The following is a 16,849-nucleotide window of genomic DNA, read 5'->3' as shown; positions in this document are numbered from 1 at the left end:
TCCATCCCACTGTATGGCCCCCGAATTTTAAGTTACTAATATGATACTGAACTATAAAAGCTTTTTGATGCGAATGTTCTCGACGGAATTGAGTCTTCTTATGGAACTTTTCAAGGTTGGGCAGCACGAATCGAGCGTAATAAGGCGAAACTAGACAGCAATACTGACATGCTTAGGTTACAATCCCGGAACAAATCAGGAGAGCAATCCGGGGTGATACTGAGCCGGCGCAGAAAGACCGACAGTCAGTCATTCTGGGACTCCTGGAGTCTAACCTAGGTCCTGCAGAGAAAACCGTCAAGAGGCTTTCAAGCGAGGCCAATACTCTGGTGGCTGCTGGTACAGAAACTACGGCATCGGCGCTTAACGTTTTGACATACCATCTTCTCTCGAACCCCAGCGTCCATGAAAGGCTCCGCGCCGAACTATCTACGGTCGCAACAAACGCAACTAATCTGCCAAGCTGGTCGAAATTGGAGAATATGCCTTATTTTGGTGCCGTGATTCGCGAAGGCTTACGCCTAATGTATGGCATTCCGAGTCGGCTTGCTCTTATTGCACCCGACGAGCATCTTATATACCGAGGAATATGGAAATCGACCGAATTCGAATACGTCATCCCTCCAGGGTACGCTGTCGGAATGTCATCTTACCTTCTTCATACCGACGAGCGAATCTTTCCGGATGCATCTCAATTTTGCCCTCAACGATGGCTTGATGAAAATGGCGAGAGAAATAGGGACCTGGAAAAATATTTACTCTCATTCTCCAAAGGGAGTCGACAGTGCCTTGGGATACAGTAAGTTTCGAGGAGTTGATGGTGCTCGTGCAGAATAATCACTGACCTTCCTGCACAGCCTGGCATATTGCGAACTCCATATTACTATAGCAGCTCTAGTTCTGCGTGTCATGCCTCATATGAGGCTATACGAAACGTCCCGAGAAGAAGTTGAGTATGATCATGATGAAGGCCTGGCTGTGTCGAAGAAAGGCAGCAAAGGAGTGAGAATAGTTATCGACTAAAGATGGTTGGTTATTCGAACATGCACTTAATTACTAGCTAAATTGAAAGAATCAACGCATACAGGAGCTCTCGGGAAGAAAGTTCGAATGGGACCAGTTGTCAATCCACAAGTCGGTACTTCCAATAATAGGGGCTCCGCATAGAGCATAGCTTATGCTATGACACCGAAAGTCGGAAATCGATCATATAGATCCATTTCGAAGCCTAATAACGCTTATAATACGAATATAATACTTATATTTATATTATAAATATAGTATGACTTCTATATATATATTATAACTATAGTATTACTTCTATATATACTATTTCTTAAGTAAAGGCTTAAGAGCATAGTAAAAGAAATAGGGGTATAGAAAGGTAAATTTTATAATATATATCTTAGTCTATTTATTAGGATAAAGGAGGGGCTTATATAGGAATAGTAACTATATATAGCTAGCTAAAAGAGGGTATTAGGATATTCCTATACCTAAGTTAGGCCTATATAATATCCTTAGGCTAAGGGAGTTATATTAGTTAGGTAGGCTTCCTTATATATAACTATTAGGTCTACTAAGTATAACTATAGTATCTTATGCCTACTCTCCTTAATATGCCCCCTTACTATCCTCGCTTTAAGATAGTAGGGTAATAGGTAGAGGAGCGTTTAGTTTAATAAATATAAGGCTATTATAATATTAAATTCGGATAATTTATTATTTATTTAAGGGGGTTATCTAAAAATAAGGGAGGCTCCTAATTATATTATATAAGAAGGGAAGGTAAATATAGTAAAAGGGAAGTTAGTTTAGCGGCTAGTACTCCGTACTATATATATATATTATACTATCTGCCCCCTCTTTCCTAAGGAGGGTTTAAATATTAGTTAATTAAGGTTATATAACCTACTCTTACCGCTTAACTTAGTAGTTAAAGGCTATTATTATTAACCCCTCTTATAAGGGATATAGGTATTATAGGGCTAGGTAAAAAAAGGAATAGTATATAAAAGATAAAAGCTAGAACCTAAGGGGATAGGATATATAGAGAACCCCCTTTTATATATCCTATCTCTTTAAGCCCCTAAGTTCGTTAACCGCGTACTCTTAAAGCGTAGTTATATAACCTACTGTCACACATAGGATATCAGCCTCCAACAGTCTGACCCCCTATTCGCACAGTCCGTTTCCACATTTCCCCACAGAAACTTCTAGGAGGCATCATCAACGCATCAGTGGCTTCCAGATGATCTGATCAGATGCTTCCATTCACTACCATTCCCTTCCATTCTCATATTCAGGCAGTCTATAAAGATCTCGCCTCTTTCCCACCTTAGATAGCAGAATCAAGAGTCTTCCAGTCCCTGATCTTTATGCCCACTTGCTCATCCTCCGTGCGATACCTACTCTTTTACCTTAAGGGGAGTTAAACTTATAATTAATAAGGTTATATAACCTACTCTTACTATTTAACTAGTAGTTATAAGTTATATTTATAACCTTCCTTATAAAGAAGGGTATAGCTAGGTATCTCTTTAAGTAGCTTAGGTATTATAGTACTCTTATTAGCGACGTTATCTTTTAAGATAAAAGTAATCCTAAAGGTAGGCTTTTTAGTACTATATTCCTTATATTAATTAGTTTTAATTTAGTAAAGCTATCGCGATTATTATAAGTTTAAGCGCTATAGTATATACTAATTAAAGGGTAGTCTAGTAATAGCTTTACTTCTTAGTAGTAAATAAAGCTAACCTTTACCCCTTAAATCTTTATAGTTTCTTAACTAAATTAAGATCTAACTATACTATTAGAATCCGTTAATCTTAATATATATAGTAGTATTCTTATTATTAGGATCTAGCGATTATTAAGTTTATTATAGTAGGGAGATTTTATACTTTAATATAGTAGTTGTGACGACCGGTGATATTCCCAAGGGATAAACCTGTCGTGGGGTTTATGTTGGCAGATACAACAGGGCGTGGTCTGAGCAATGATAAGTATGTCACGTTGGTGATGAGTCGGAGGTCGTAGACCGTAGACTGTAACCAGGTAATCAAGTGATCGGAATCAGAGATGAGATCGTGATAGGGATCGTAATGATTGTGTTGAAAGCTAAAGAGCTATCTAGTCTAAAGGAGTGGAATTGGGTGTCCTTATATACCCAGTGGTCCTTCGTGGATCATTCAGCGAACGTGATGATCCTGTTCACGGATCGTTGGATCATTGAGACGATCCAATGATCCTGTACATCGTCGTTGGATCATCGAGATGATCCAATGAGCCGGATCGTTGGGATCACCAAGTGATCCAAATGATCCATCACGTGACTTCGCGGGATCCTGTACCCCTCCGTCACGTGTCGGCCTTGTTGAGGGCTGCTTGTGACCAACCGTTGGTCGGGTCGTAACAAGGGATAAACCTGTCGAGGGGTTTATGTTGGCAGATACAACAGGGCGTGGTCTGAGCAATGATAAGTATGTCACGTTGGTGATGAGTCGGAGGTCGTAGACCGTAGACTGTAACCAGGTAATCAAGTGATCGGAATCAGAGATGAGATCGTGATAGGGATCGTAATGATTGTGTTGAAAGCTAAAGAGCTATCTAGTCTAAAGGAGTGAAATGGGGCAGCTATATATACCCAACTGCCCGTCTCTGATCGCGAGGTGCTGGAGGTGATCACAGAGGTGATCACCTTGATCGATGAACGATCCGTCGAGCACCGCTCGCTTGATCGTAAGGCGATCCACCGATCACCTTTCGCATGGTCACGTGATCCTTCAGCGGTTAGTCATCCCTGGCCCGTGTCATGGCCATCCGTTGGTCGGGTCGTAACATCCGTTGGTCGGGTCGTAACATCAGGTCTCCTCCTTGGTCTTGCCTCAAGACCTGCTTTAGCCGCCGTGTCGCATATCCTGGTCATTTCCTGCGTGAGTGTGTGCCGTTCTTTCTTCTTCCTTCATCATGGTCCGTCATGCCGTCTGACCGTGTTTCCAAGAAAAGGGCCAAGGCCTCGTCGTCCATCCGTTGTGGTGTCCTGCTTTCCACGATCCTTTCGAATCCCGACATTCTTACGATGCCTTCTTGCTCGGCTTGCGAGCGTCGCGGACTCCGGGAATGCCAGGTGTCGTCTTCGGATTCTGATCGCTGTGTCGAATGCGTGCGCCTTCACCTTCCCGCTGCGACGTCCAAGGGTATCGCCGGCACAGCTTCGAAATATTGCAAATCAACACATCAAGCTCGAACGCGAGCTTGAGGAGGCCGAGGAAAAGGTTCTGCGCCTTCGAAAACAAAAGAAATTATGGTTTGAAAAGATGATGCGGGCGGTCTCCCGTGGGATCGATAACGTTGAGGAGCTGGAACGTGTCGAGAAAGAAGAGGCGGAGAAGGAGCGGCAACGAGTGGAGGAGGCGCGGCCGCCTTCCCCTCACGACGATCGGTTACCCTCGGACTTCGTCGAGGATTGGGATTCCTTGTACTCCCAGGTGTCGTTGTCTCCTTCTGTCTTAGCCCAATTTGGGTTGCTCGGGATTCGTCGGCGCCGGAAAATCCCATTTCGTCAGGAGGTTGATCTTTGTTGATTGAATTGTCGGAGAAGCGAACCACAATGGGTCAGGTGCTTGGTGGGTTCCCATGTGTTTTCCTCAGGTCCGTATCCTTTCCATTTTACAAGGTATTCCTGTTGCTGACCTTGTTTTCTTGTGTCCAGTATTTGTTCTGCTTCGTATTCTTGATCGTCGTCGACTTCGATTTTTCCTGTGGTTTGGCGTTTCGTGGTGCTGGTTCCAATAATGAGATATGAAATATCGGGTGTATCCGCATTGTTGTTGGTAGCGAAAGTTCGTAGTTGACTTTTGAAATGGTTTTCTTGACTTTGAACGGTCCAAGTTTCTTGAAATCCAATTTGTTGCTTGGTCGTTTTGTTTTGATGTTTCGTCGTACGAGGTAGACCATGTCTCCCTCTTGAAAGATTGGTCCCTGCAATCTTTTCCGATTGTAGTGAGTGGACATTCGTTCTCTGACGAATTGAAGTTCTTGTTGCATTTCTTTATGCAATTTTCGTAGCTGATCTGCTTGCAGTATCGCTCGTTCCGCTTGTGGTCCTTGTCGAGTGACCTTGAATGCTTCTGGGTTGTATCCGTAATTGGCGTATGCTGGTGAGAGCTTGGTTGTCTCTGTGACTGAGCTGTTGTAAGCTAGTTGTGCCGTCGGTAGCCATTTAACCCAATCGTTTTGTTCGTAGCTGATGTAGCATCGTAAATATTGTTCAAGCGTTTGGTTGAGTCGTTCTGTTTGTCCATCTGTTTGTGGGTGATAAGCTGTGCTGAGCTTATGTTTCGTTCCTAATTGTGCCATGAGAGCTTGCCAAAACTTGGCCACAAATGTGCTTCCTCTGTCAGAGACAATCTCGTTCGGTAGTCCGTGATTGCTGACAATAGTTCGTAGGAACACATATGCTAGCTCTTCTGCGTTGCTTGCTTCTTTGTACGGTAAGAAGTATCCGTACTTCGTCAATCTGTCGGTAATGACGAATATGCTGTCGTACTTGACGTTGGTCATGGGTTCTTTTGACGGTGGTAGCTTTGTGATATGGTCGAAAGCTATCGAGTCCCATGGTTTCTTTGGTACTGGTAACGGTTGCAATTCTCCGTATGGCTTGTGTCGTTCAGCTTTGCTTCGTGCGCAAAGTTCGCATTTTCTGATAGTTTCGCTGATTCGTTTCTTCATCCGTGGAAAGTCGTAGATTCGTCGAATTCTTTCCATCGTCCTCCGGATTCCTTGGTGTCCGTGTGTCGGGTGTTCGTGAATTTCGCGTATAACTTCGTCCTGAAGTTCTTCTGGTACAAAGATCTTTCCTTGATGCTTTGCCAGGCCATCTTCCCAAACAACTGGAAGTGGTTCCCAATCAACCTTATCGTAGGCTTGTTGGATCTTCTTCGTAAGGCCTTCGTCTGGATTGACCTTGAAGATTGCGTTAAGCTGTCGTTGTTGCATATTCCCTTCATTGTTGAGCTCAAGGAGTTGTCCTTTCACAATAGGTGCTCCTGTGTCGTAGTCGGATCGTCGGCTGAGGGCATCAGCTCGACCGTTTTCTGTTCCTTTTCTGTGGATTATTTCGTAGTCGAATTCTGATAGACATTCGGCCCATCGGATCTGTCGTCCGTTCAATTGTTGCGTCGTCGCGAAATGTGAGATGTTTTGTGATCTGTGTAGACCTTGATTTTGTGTTTGCTTCCGAGAAGGTAGTGTCGAAATTCCTTAAAAGCTTGAATGATTGCGAGGAATTCTTTGTCGTAGATGGGGTAATTGAGTTCTGCGCCATGTAGCTTTTTCGAGTAGAATGCAATTGGTCGTAGTCTTCCTTCATCGTCCTTCTGTCCGATTTGTGCTCCTAGAGCAAAGTCTGATGCATCGGTTTCGAGTTCGATTTGTCGTTCTGGATCGAAGGTGGTTAAGACCGGTTCTTGCGTAATCGTCGTTTTGATGCATTGAAAGCTTCGTTGGCTTTGTCGTCCCATGTAAACTCTTTTTCCTTCTTCGTTAAGTCGTGTAGTGGTGTTGCAATCTTTCCGAAATCTTTGATGAATCGTCGGTAGTAATTCGCAAATCCTAGGAAACTTTGTACGTCCTTGACGTTCTTTGGCGTTGGCCATTCTTTGACTGAGTTGATCTTGTCTTGTTGCATTCGTATCTCTCCTGGTGAGATCGTGTGTCCGAGGAAATCTACTTCCTGTGTGTGGAACTTGCTTTTTTCTGGTTCAACCAGTAACTTCGCATTCTGAAGTGCGCGGAGTACCTTGTGGACGTGTTCCTTGTGTTCTTCTAGGGTGTCCGAGAAGATTAGGATATCATCCAGGTATACTACCACAAAGATGTCCAAGTGTTCGCGTAGGACATTGTTGATCATCCGTTGGAAGGTAGCTGGTGCATTTGTGAGTCCAAATGGCATTACCAGATATTCGAATAGTCCGAATTTCGTTCTGAAAGCTGTCATCCATTCGTGTCCCTTTTTCATGCGTATTAAGTTGTAGGCGCCTTTGAGATCGAGGGCCGTAAACCATTTTTTGCCGTGCAGTCGATCTCGTAGTTCCGATATAAGCGGTAATGGTGTTCGGTCCTTCATTGTAATATCGTTTAGGCGTCTGTAGTCGACAACTAGTCGTAGCTTGCCGTTTTCTTTGGAACAAACATGACTGGGTAGCCTGCTTCGGATGTTGATGTTCGTATGTATCCCTTTCGTAGATTCTCGTCGAGGTAGTCGCGTAGCGTTTGCAGTTGCTTTTCGTTTAGGTTGTAAATCTTATGGAACGTCGGCGTTCTTCCATCTTTGAGACAAATTTCGTGGTCCCATTGACTGTGTTCGGTAACCCTGTCTCGAGTTCTTCCTTGAAGAGTTTGTCGTATTTCCGGTATTCCTGTGGGATGTTCTTCATTCTGTCTTGTGGGCTTTGTTCTTTCTTTTGAGAGCTGGTTTCCCTTGACTCGAGCTCTTTGTTGATTTGTTCGAGGTCTTTCCTTAGAGTGGCAATAACTCTTCGGATCTTCTTGTTGTGTCCTTTGTTCTGTTTATGTCGGATGCCAGGTTGTACAGCCGTGTTGGTCAGTACGTGGGTCTTGTCAGTCGATTTTGTTGTGTCCGCCGGTTCGGTTGCTGTTTTCGTTTGTATCGCTGAAGCCCGTAATGATTTGCTTGAACGGTCATCCCTTTCGTCCTGTTCAGTGGCTAAATCATCGCAAAATTTTGCTTTCTCCCAAATCTGCTGGTCTTGGAAACTTGCGTCGTCGTTCCAACGCAGCTGGCCAGTTTTCCAGTTGATCAGTGGGTTGCTCTCCTGTAACCATGGAAGCCCTAACACAAGGTCGTGTTCTCCAATGTCCATGATGTCGAAGTCGACTCGTTCGTCGTGGCCCTGGATATTGATGTCGAGGTGATCAATCTCCATATCAATGATTCCGTTGTTATAGTTGAAGGCCTCCTTCGATATTCGTGAGTTCATATGGATCTTTCTTGTGTCTCCATGGGAGTCGGTAACGATTGATGACTCTAGGTGAAACGTAATTGCCCATCGCGCCGCAATCCAATAGTGCGTGTACGTGATGTCCCGCGATTTGGATGTCCAATACCATTTGGTTGCCATGGCTTGCCGTTGCCATGCATAGGGTCCTTGATCTTGTCGTGTCGTGCCAGTCTGTAGCCCTTTACAGATGGCGTACCTCGTTTTTGCCTGGTCCTTATTCGTTTCATTTGGGTATTCTTCTTCGATTTGTTGTTGATATCGTTTCTTTATGTTTTCGTCGCGTGGTGTCGTGTCGGGGCTCAAGAGACTGATTTCTTGTAGCCAATCGAAGATTTCTTGTTTCTCAACGCTGTGTTGTTTGCATTGTGCTGCTTCGCAGTTGATTGCGTACCGTGCTTCGCAATTCTGTTCGTTTTCGTACCAGGAATCGAGTTTTCGTTCTGCGTCTTTCTGTTTTGCGCGTAGTTCTTCTGCGTTAATTTTTCCTTGGTCGAATGTAGCTTGTAGCCTTCGTAGGTGTCGCCAGTAGTCCTTTGGTGCACCGTTGTGTCGTTTGTGCCATGCTCGTGCCTTTTCGTGTTCGTGAACTTTGCAGTTCGGGTGTGCACATTCGTTGTAATCTTCTTCGTCGCATCTGATTCGTTGCGCGAGTCTTGTGAAGATAGATGGTTCGGATGCCTTAGAGCGAGTGGCGTTGTGCCATTCCCCAATTTTGGCGTGTTTGTGGATTTTGCATGTTTCCGAAAGACATCTCGTTAAAGAACCGTAATCATCGCGGCATTCAAGTGGCGTGCCGTAATCGGGTTCCAATAACATGACTTGGTCGTTCGGGTAACGTTGATCGATTTTCCAGTAGTCCAGTTCCGTGCTTAGGTAGGGTTTCGAAAGTATTTGTCCGTCGAATCTGACTGGGAAGGCGTCGTCGTGTCGTGCCTTCATCTGGAAGTGTATCATGCAGTCCAAATAGACGCATGAGATCCATGAAATATGTTTGTGCTCTTCGTGACTGAGCACTGTTCTTGGGTCATCTGAAAATTCTCCTCGTGGTTGCCATTCTCGTTGTAGGGCTGTAAAGGTGTCGACCGCGGCGATAGCCACAGCGTAGTCTCCTCCGCGTGGTGCCGGTTGGTATCGAATCAATGCAGCTTGTTGGTTTTCCGTGAGAATTTGAGGTATTTGTTGAGTTCCATTTTGAGCATTTCTTCGAATTCTTCGAAGTATGGAGCGTGTTCTCCAATCGTGGCGTTTTCCTTAGTAGTGAGGGTGGTGGTGCGAGTTCATCCTCGTCTTCTGTTTCTTGTAGCGTGTCTTGTTCTTCAGAGCTTGTGTCGTCGAAACTTCGTTGTTCCTCTTCGGGTTGTTGTCCGAGTTTCGTGAGCATAAGGGCTGCGTCCGTATCTTCTTTGTTATGTTGTTTATAGACTGCCCGTCGTTGTTGTCGATCCTTATTTCGCATGTCTTCCTGGAATCGTTTGCCGTTCTTCCTGATCCAGTCTTGTGAGACTCCTTCAGGATAATTTGTCGCTTAGGTGTACCGTGCATTTGTCGTCGTAGCATGCAGTCCAACTAAGGAGTTCATGCTTTGGTTCCTGCTTGTTAGTAGCGTTCAGGTGTCTCTTACCTTCTGGGGCTGGGGCCCAGTGAACTTTCTTCTCCTTGCGAGGTTGCTTGCAATTTCGTGAGAAATGTCCAACTTTCCCGCAGTTGAAGCATTTTCCTTCGCCCTTCTTTGTTGCATCCAGGTCCATTTTGCCTGGGTTAGTTGTGTGGGCGTAAGCAATGGGAGTTTCGCGCTTCTTCTTGTAGTTGGCGCGTCGGTTAAAGTTGTTCCCATAGGAAGGGTTCCAGTTTCCTCTTCCTTGTTTCTTTCTTGGCGTCGCGCATACTGTCTGTCGTCGATTCGTACTGCCATAGCAATGTAGTCCGAGAGGTTGTCAGGTCGATTTTCCTTGTAGAGCTCGTCCTTGACTTCTTCTTTCAGCCCGTCGTAGAATCGTGACATAAGAGGTTCGTCGTCCCAATCAACCTTTGAGGTGACTTGACGGAACTTCGCAGCATAATCCGATGCTGAGATCCTTTGTCGGAGTTCTCGAAGTTTCTGTTCGGCCTCTCGTTCCTCGTCGGTTGTTCCGAATACCTTCGTAATGGCTTCTTCGAATCCTTGGAAACTGGCAAAGACTTCGTCTGTCTCGTTGTCTCGTCGCGCTGGTTGGTTGTCGAGAAAGTCCTCATGATGGGTCCAAACCAGGCGAGTGCCGTTCCAGATAAACAATTTCCTGCGTGGAGTACCTTTCGACTGGGTCCGAGAGCTTGGTCGGATAGAATCGGTGGTAGGCTTTGAGTTGGGTGAGAAAGTCTCGAAGCGTGCCATGAGTACCGTCGAATGGTCCTGGCTGTTTTGGTTTGACTGCTTCTCCGATGTCCCTGACTTGTCCGTTGCCTCCTCCGTTCCTGAGCACTTGGACCTCCTGTCGAAGGCTGATGATTTCGCGCATCATGTCCTGCGGCGACACGGTGTGTCCTGAGTTGGTTGATCCAGTTTGCTGTGCAGGCATGTTGACAGTTATGCGATATTGCTCAGAGAGACGCGGTATCGTTCTGAACAAGAGCTTTCAACGTGTGACGACCGGTGATATTCCCAAGGGATAAACCTGTCGTGGGGTTTATGTTGGCAGATACAACAGGGCGTGGTCTGAGCAATGATAAGTATGTCACGTTGGTGATGAGTCGGAGGTCGTAGACCGTAGACTGTAACCAGGTAATCAAGTGATCGGAATCAGAGATGAGATCGTGATAGGGATCGTAATGATTGTGTTGAAAGCTAAAGAGCTATCTAGTCTAAAGGAGTGGAATTGGGTGTCCTTATATACCCAGTGGTCCTTCGTGGATCATTCAGCGAACGTGATGATCCTGTTCACGGATCGTTGGATCATTGAGACGATCCAATGATCCTGTACATCGTCGTTGGATCATCGAGATGATCCAATGAGCCGGATCGTTGGGATCACCAAGTGATCCAAATGATCCATCACGTGACTTCGCGGGATCCTGTACCCCTCCGTCACGTGTCGGCCTTGTTGAGGGCTGCTTGTGACCAACCGTTGGTCGGGTCGTAACAGTAGTTTAGTATATTATCTCTTAATATATCTTCTAGGTATATTATTAGTCTTAATTACTTAATAGCGGTAACCGCTAGTATAATAACTATTAATATTATAAAGTATAGACTAATATATACTTATATAAGCGTATATACGCGATATATAACTAAAACTACCTCTCTTTTTAACCGAATATATATAGTATAGCGAAAGTAATATATATTATAGATATAGTTAAGACGCCTATATAGGAAGGGAGATAATTATAAGAGCGCTACTAAGAGGTATAGGCTAATAAAGTACTTAGGTACGTAGTACTAATATATTAATAGGGTATTAGTAAGGAATCGTGCTTACTCTATATATAAGTTATAAATTACTTACTACTTTAAATAAAGAGGAAAAATCCTTCTTTTAGTAAGCTTTAGTCTTATAATAAGGAGAATATAATATATATAGCGTAGTACCTTTAGCTATCTCTACTACCTAACTAATTATACTATAATATATATTCCCTTATATTTTCCTACTAGCTTATTAAGCTATTAATATACTACTTATAGCTAACTTATTTAGCTTAGGTATTTACTTTCTTAGAAATTTAATTAGCACTTCCTTTTTTTATAGGTAGTTACTATAAGAGTCTAGGTATTACCTAGATAGTTAATAAGTATTTAGTTAATAAGTATAGTTAATTAATAAGCTAGGTAGCTTAGTTAATTTTATTACTTTTTATCGCGTATATATAATACGTTATATATAATAGAGGGGGGTAGTAGCGCGACTATAGCCTATACCCTCTTAGGTCTACTTTATAATAGTTACGACTTCTTCTTATAAGTATATTCTTATTTAAAGTTAGCGATTAAGTTCCTTAAGGGAAGTTAATCTTTAATATATCTTTTATTATAAAGGTCGAGAGCCCTTATTATTATAAACTAATATAGGTCCTATATATCTACTACTATAAGAAAATCCTATCTAATTCTTATATCGTTAAGTATATTAACCTTAAAGTCTTATAAATCTATAATAATTTAATCGAGCTATTCTACTTATACTTTCTAGTTTTATATACCTCTTTTATTAATAGAGGTCGTATATCTCTTATAAATTATCCTTTTTTCTTTTACCCTTAAGGGTATAGCTTACTTCTTTAATTCCTTAATTTTCTTTCTTAGGCTATTATATATTAAGGTTGCCCCTTAAAGCCCTTTATTAATCGTTTTATTAATTAATTCTTTAAGTATAATTAAGGCTTTCTACTAAACCTTATAACGATCGAATTATAGCTAGAACCTTTTCTTAAGGTTATAAAAGGAGTTATTTATATCTTAGTATTATTCGTTATAGCCTATTCGCCTTATAAGGAATATAGCCTTAGTTTTATCTTCTTATTAAGAAGGTCTCTTTTTAAGATTAATAATAAATTACTCTTAGTCTAGCTATTAAAGCTATTTAAGCTCCTTTATACTATCTAAGTTAGTATATTCCTAAATCTTATAAGTCTAGGCCTACGATTTAATCCCCTTATTCTATAGGGTTTAATTAAGGCTTTCTTTTAATCTTATAATATAATTATCCCTTCTTACTTCCTTTAACGTTATCTTAGGAAAATAAGGGTTCTAGCTTAATAAGTAATATCCTTTTTTTATAGGATATATAATTTATATAATTTATATATTTCTATTAGTATCCCTTAGTATAGCTAGGTTCCTTACTTTAATATAATAATTTAAGCGTTATAATAGCGTTAATAGCTCGTAAATAGCTTTAAAAGTAATATTAGCGGGTAAAAGATAATCTAGCTATATAGGCCGGGCTTATAACTCTTAAGTAGGGGCTTAAGACTATAGTAAAAGAAATAAGGGTATAGAAAGGTAAATTTTATAATATATATCTTAGTCTATCTATTAAGATAAGGGAGGGGCTTATATAGGTATAGTAACTATATATAGCTAGCTAAAAGAGGGCATTAGGATATTCCTATACCTAAGTTAGGCCTATATAATATCCTTAGGCTAGGGGAGTTATATTAGTTAGGCAGGCTTCCTTATATATAACTATTAGGTCTACTAGGCATAACTATAGCATCTTATGCCCACTCTCCTTAACACTATTATACCCTTACCTAGCCTCCTTTAAGCCGTTATAAAGACTTAATTAGGTAGAGGTCCGAGGCCTCCCTGCAAGCCGAGTCAAGGTGGCCAGGTCATAAGGCTTACGCGACCGGGAGCTTAAAAAGGAGGCACAGCCGCAATCCAAAGCTGGGTCATCATCATCCCTTCATGATCCTCCCTGGCATTCAATCAATCAATTGAATCTGGATATCAATTGCCTATTTGGGCCATCCTGTGACTGCCTTTCTGCTTCGTCGGAAGGTGACAGAAACCCGCACTTCTGAAAGTCTCTCTCTATTGCGTAGGAATATGATAGAATAGCTGGTTCTAATAGGGGCTGACTTGGCGCGTCACCCGTGCAAGTGACCTTTGTGCGCACGCCATGCAGCAACACTACCATGCACTATACACTTACATAGTTGCAAGGCAAAATGGTGTCATCTGTATTGTTTGAACAGTCTCTCGCTTATGTGGAATAGCTTTGGAGCTGATTGTTGTAGCGAGCTCCAGCGGAGTGGTTGCAATGCTGCCGAAAGACGTCTTGAGTCGTATCATTCCGAGCTCAACCCCTCTGACCCTTGTACTTTATCCTCCCCTCCCTTCTCGTGTGTCTGGGGTGGCTTGAGCCATCTCTCCGGCGACTTGGGCCGCGGTCTGCTGGCCGAAGATGGCCCTCTGGGAGTCACCCCCTCGTGGCCCACTCTCCGCGAGCCCGCAAGCAATGCAGGGACATGGCTCGATGCGTAGCTATTACGTATGCCACGCCCTAATTACTGCGTCTGTGCTGCTCAGCTAATATGATTTGTGTTCACGAAGTAAGCCTCTCTAGGAGGGGTCACGTGCAAGCGAGACGAGAACCCAAGAACCTTTTCATCTTATCGCGCTCGTTTCGGCGATTCAAAAGTACTCTTCCACTTTCGTAATATTTTGCAGTGTTCGAATTGGCATGGTTGTCTCTATAGCGAGACATAAAAACGATAAAAGTTGCAATAAAGGTTTTAGATCATCATAAGAAGGATTTGTATAATTTTATAATGATTCTCGGGAGCCAATAGAGGCGCGGACCCCCGCGCCTTTAAAGTCGGCGCGGACGTCCGCGCCTGTTATGTAAGCCTGGCAGGCCATTTGGGCCGCCGCCAACTGCGCTCGCAGTCGGCCTCACCGATACAGCATGCTTGCTGCATACATATAGCTTCAATTAATTGCAAAGGAGGATATCCCTTAGGTTCGAACCCATAGCCTTCCTATTTGGTAGATTGACGTGACGCAAAGGGCGCCGCTGTTGCGTGGCAAGGGAGGGTGCGCGGGAAGTTCACCGCCTTAAAATTGGCCAGCTACAGTGCTACACGCCGGTGCATGTCGGTGATCTCACGATCTGCCTCACATTTTCGCATCGCCGGCATCATCACCACTTATATATGTGAATAAAATGCCTGCTGTTCCTCTGAGTCTCTCTCGCAGTCAGCCCATATACCTGCAGTACCTCTTTCTCGTGAGAAAGGCTGCACCTGAATTTCCTCGGCCACCCGGGCATCTAATCGCTCTTCTTCTGCCTTATCCCAATCAAGGTATGCCATCATCTCTACCTTGGTCCATTGCCTCGAGCCGCAGCTCCTTGACATTTGCTTCCAGTCGAGGCACCAGTCATATTCAGTCTTGCTGTAGCGCAATGGCAAGCCCATTGCCTTTCGGTATGCCTGGTTGGTCTTGAGACTGCCGCGAGGCTGTGCTCTATACCAAGAGTCTCTTTCCTGACATACCTCTGATAGATGGCTCGTGGGTCATCATATAATAGATTCTCTGTAGTCTCTGTAGTCTCTGCAATTGCTGTAGAGACTGTAGAGACCGTAGTGACTGCAACTGTCATTTTCTCCATGACTGCTGCAGTCTGCGCAGTCTCTGGAACTGCTACCGTCTGTACAGTCTGTGCAGTCTGTGCAGTCCCTGCAATTGCTGCAGTCTCTGCAGTCTGTGCCGCCCGTGCCTCTGCCCGCTGCAGTATGTCGCTATAGCGTAAAGGACAATTGCGAGATGTCATGATGTGCCCTTGCTGGTGGCATTTGCTGCATGTAGGCGGCGCCTTGGCCGTAGATCTGACTCTATGGCTTCAAATGCACTTGGCTCGCGCTGTGTGGATGACTGTGATATCCTTGATGCGGCGACAAGTTGGTCTAGTCGCCGACGAGGCTCTATGAGGACCTGACCAATCTCTTTGTTATCCCGTCGAAGGCGCCAATGTGTATGAAAATGTTGTAGCCGGAGGGCAGATCTTCCACTATGAGAGACTGTAATGCGTGCGCACAAGGGAGACCGCGAGACTTGGTGAAGCTGCCTGTGCAAGATGGGGTGTTTTTCTCGTTGAGGCGCTTGTGTTGCTTTGCAACCTGTCGCAAGGCTTCGTGTGATACCCAGCCACGTACCGTGCTATATACGGTTCCAGAGAGCTCAATTGGCATCCGTATATGCTGCCTGGCTTGGTTGGCTTGTAGCTCGGCCAGTTGGTTGAGGAGAGCTTGCTTGATTGCCCTCGTTGCCTCGAAGAGGTCTAATGTTGACTTCTTAAGGTGACTCTTCAATAATGCGTGGATGCCTTCCACCCGGGAAGTAGCCACATTGCCGAAGTGAGCATATTGATCGACCCAGGCCTTGACGAGCTTTTCCTTATACGGGTCCAACCAGGTTTCCGTATGTAGCTAACCTCCTTGACGTATCGTGGCACAAAGCGCTTCTCGAGCTCTTCAACTTGTTGATCAAATGTCTCCTCATCTTTCGAGCCCACGATTGAGTGCCAATACCCAAAGAACTCAGCCCACCTCTCATCACTATTAGAGTCCTCATCGTCACGGTCGAAAGCTGGTTTGCAATAGCTAAGCACCGCCTTATTCGCATGCCAGATGCAAAGCAGAGACTTGGACGCAGGAAAGCACCGGGAAATTGCGTTTATGCAGGCGAGGCAGCGATCTGTCAGGATAACCGATGGCTGGCGAATGTCATATAACTCGTATATCGATTGGAGTTGGTCCAGTGCCCAGATATAGTCATTTTCGTCTTCACCACTGAGGAAGGCAAAGGCAATACAGAATGACCGCTGACAGGCATCAACGCCGATCATATCGAGCAGTGGCATCTTATATTTGTTCGTCTTGTATGTGCAGTCTAGCAGTAGTAATTCTGGGTATGCGTTGAGGTATCCTAGAGACGCTGGGTGTGCGAATAAGACTGCTGTGACTCGGCCATCATGATCAAGCTGTATGCGGCTCTGGAACCCTCGTTGTCAAGCTCATTGGCAAGGGCATGCATTGTGCTCTGGCCAGCAAGGAGCTCTCGTCTGCGCTGTGCGATACAGTTATATATGTCTTGCTGTGTCGCTCCTTGGGCAGTCTGAGAGCTCTGGCGCATATATGTCCGGATATCCTTTGGTGCTATGCCAGCGCTTGAGAGGTTCCCAATAGCTGACTGGTCAGTTGAGGAGAGGGCACGATGAGCTGGATGTGCTGTAATATGCAGACTGGGCTCATGGTTGTGGACCGACTTCTCCTCGCCTGGGCGATGCCTGACATACCAGTACGACTTATCAAGGCTCTCTTTCGCATTGATGGAAAAC

Source organism: Hirsutella rhossiliensis, assembly GCF_020360975.1.
Source record: "Hirsutella rhossiliensis strain HR02 chromosome Unknown scaffold00008, whole genome shotgun sequence".
Taxonomy (NCBI): Eukaryota; Fungi; Ascomycota; class Sordariomycetes; order Hypocreales; family Ophiocordycipitaceae; genus Hirsutella; species Hirsutella rhossiliensis.
The sequence above is the reverse complement of the archived record's forward strand: the minus strand, read 5'-3'. Positions refer to the sequence as shown.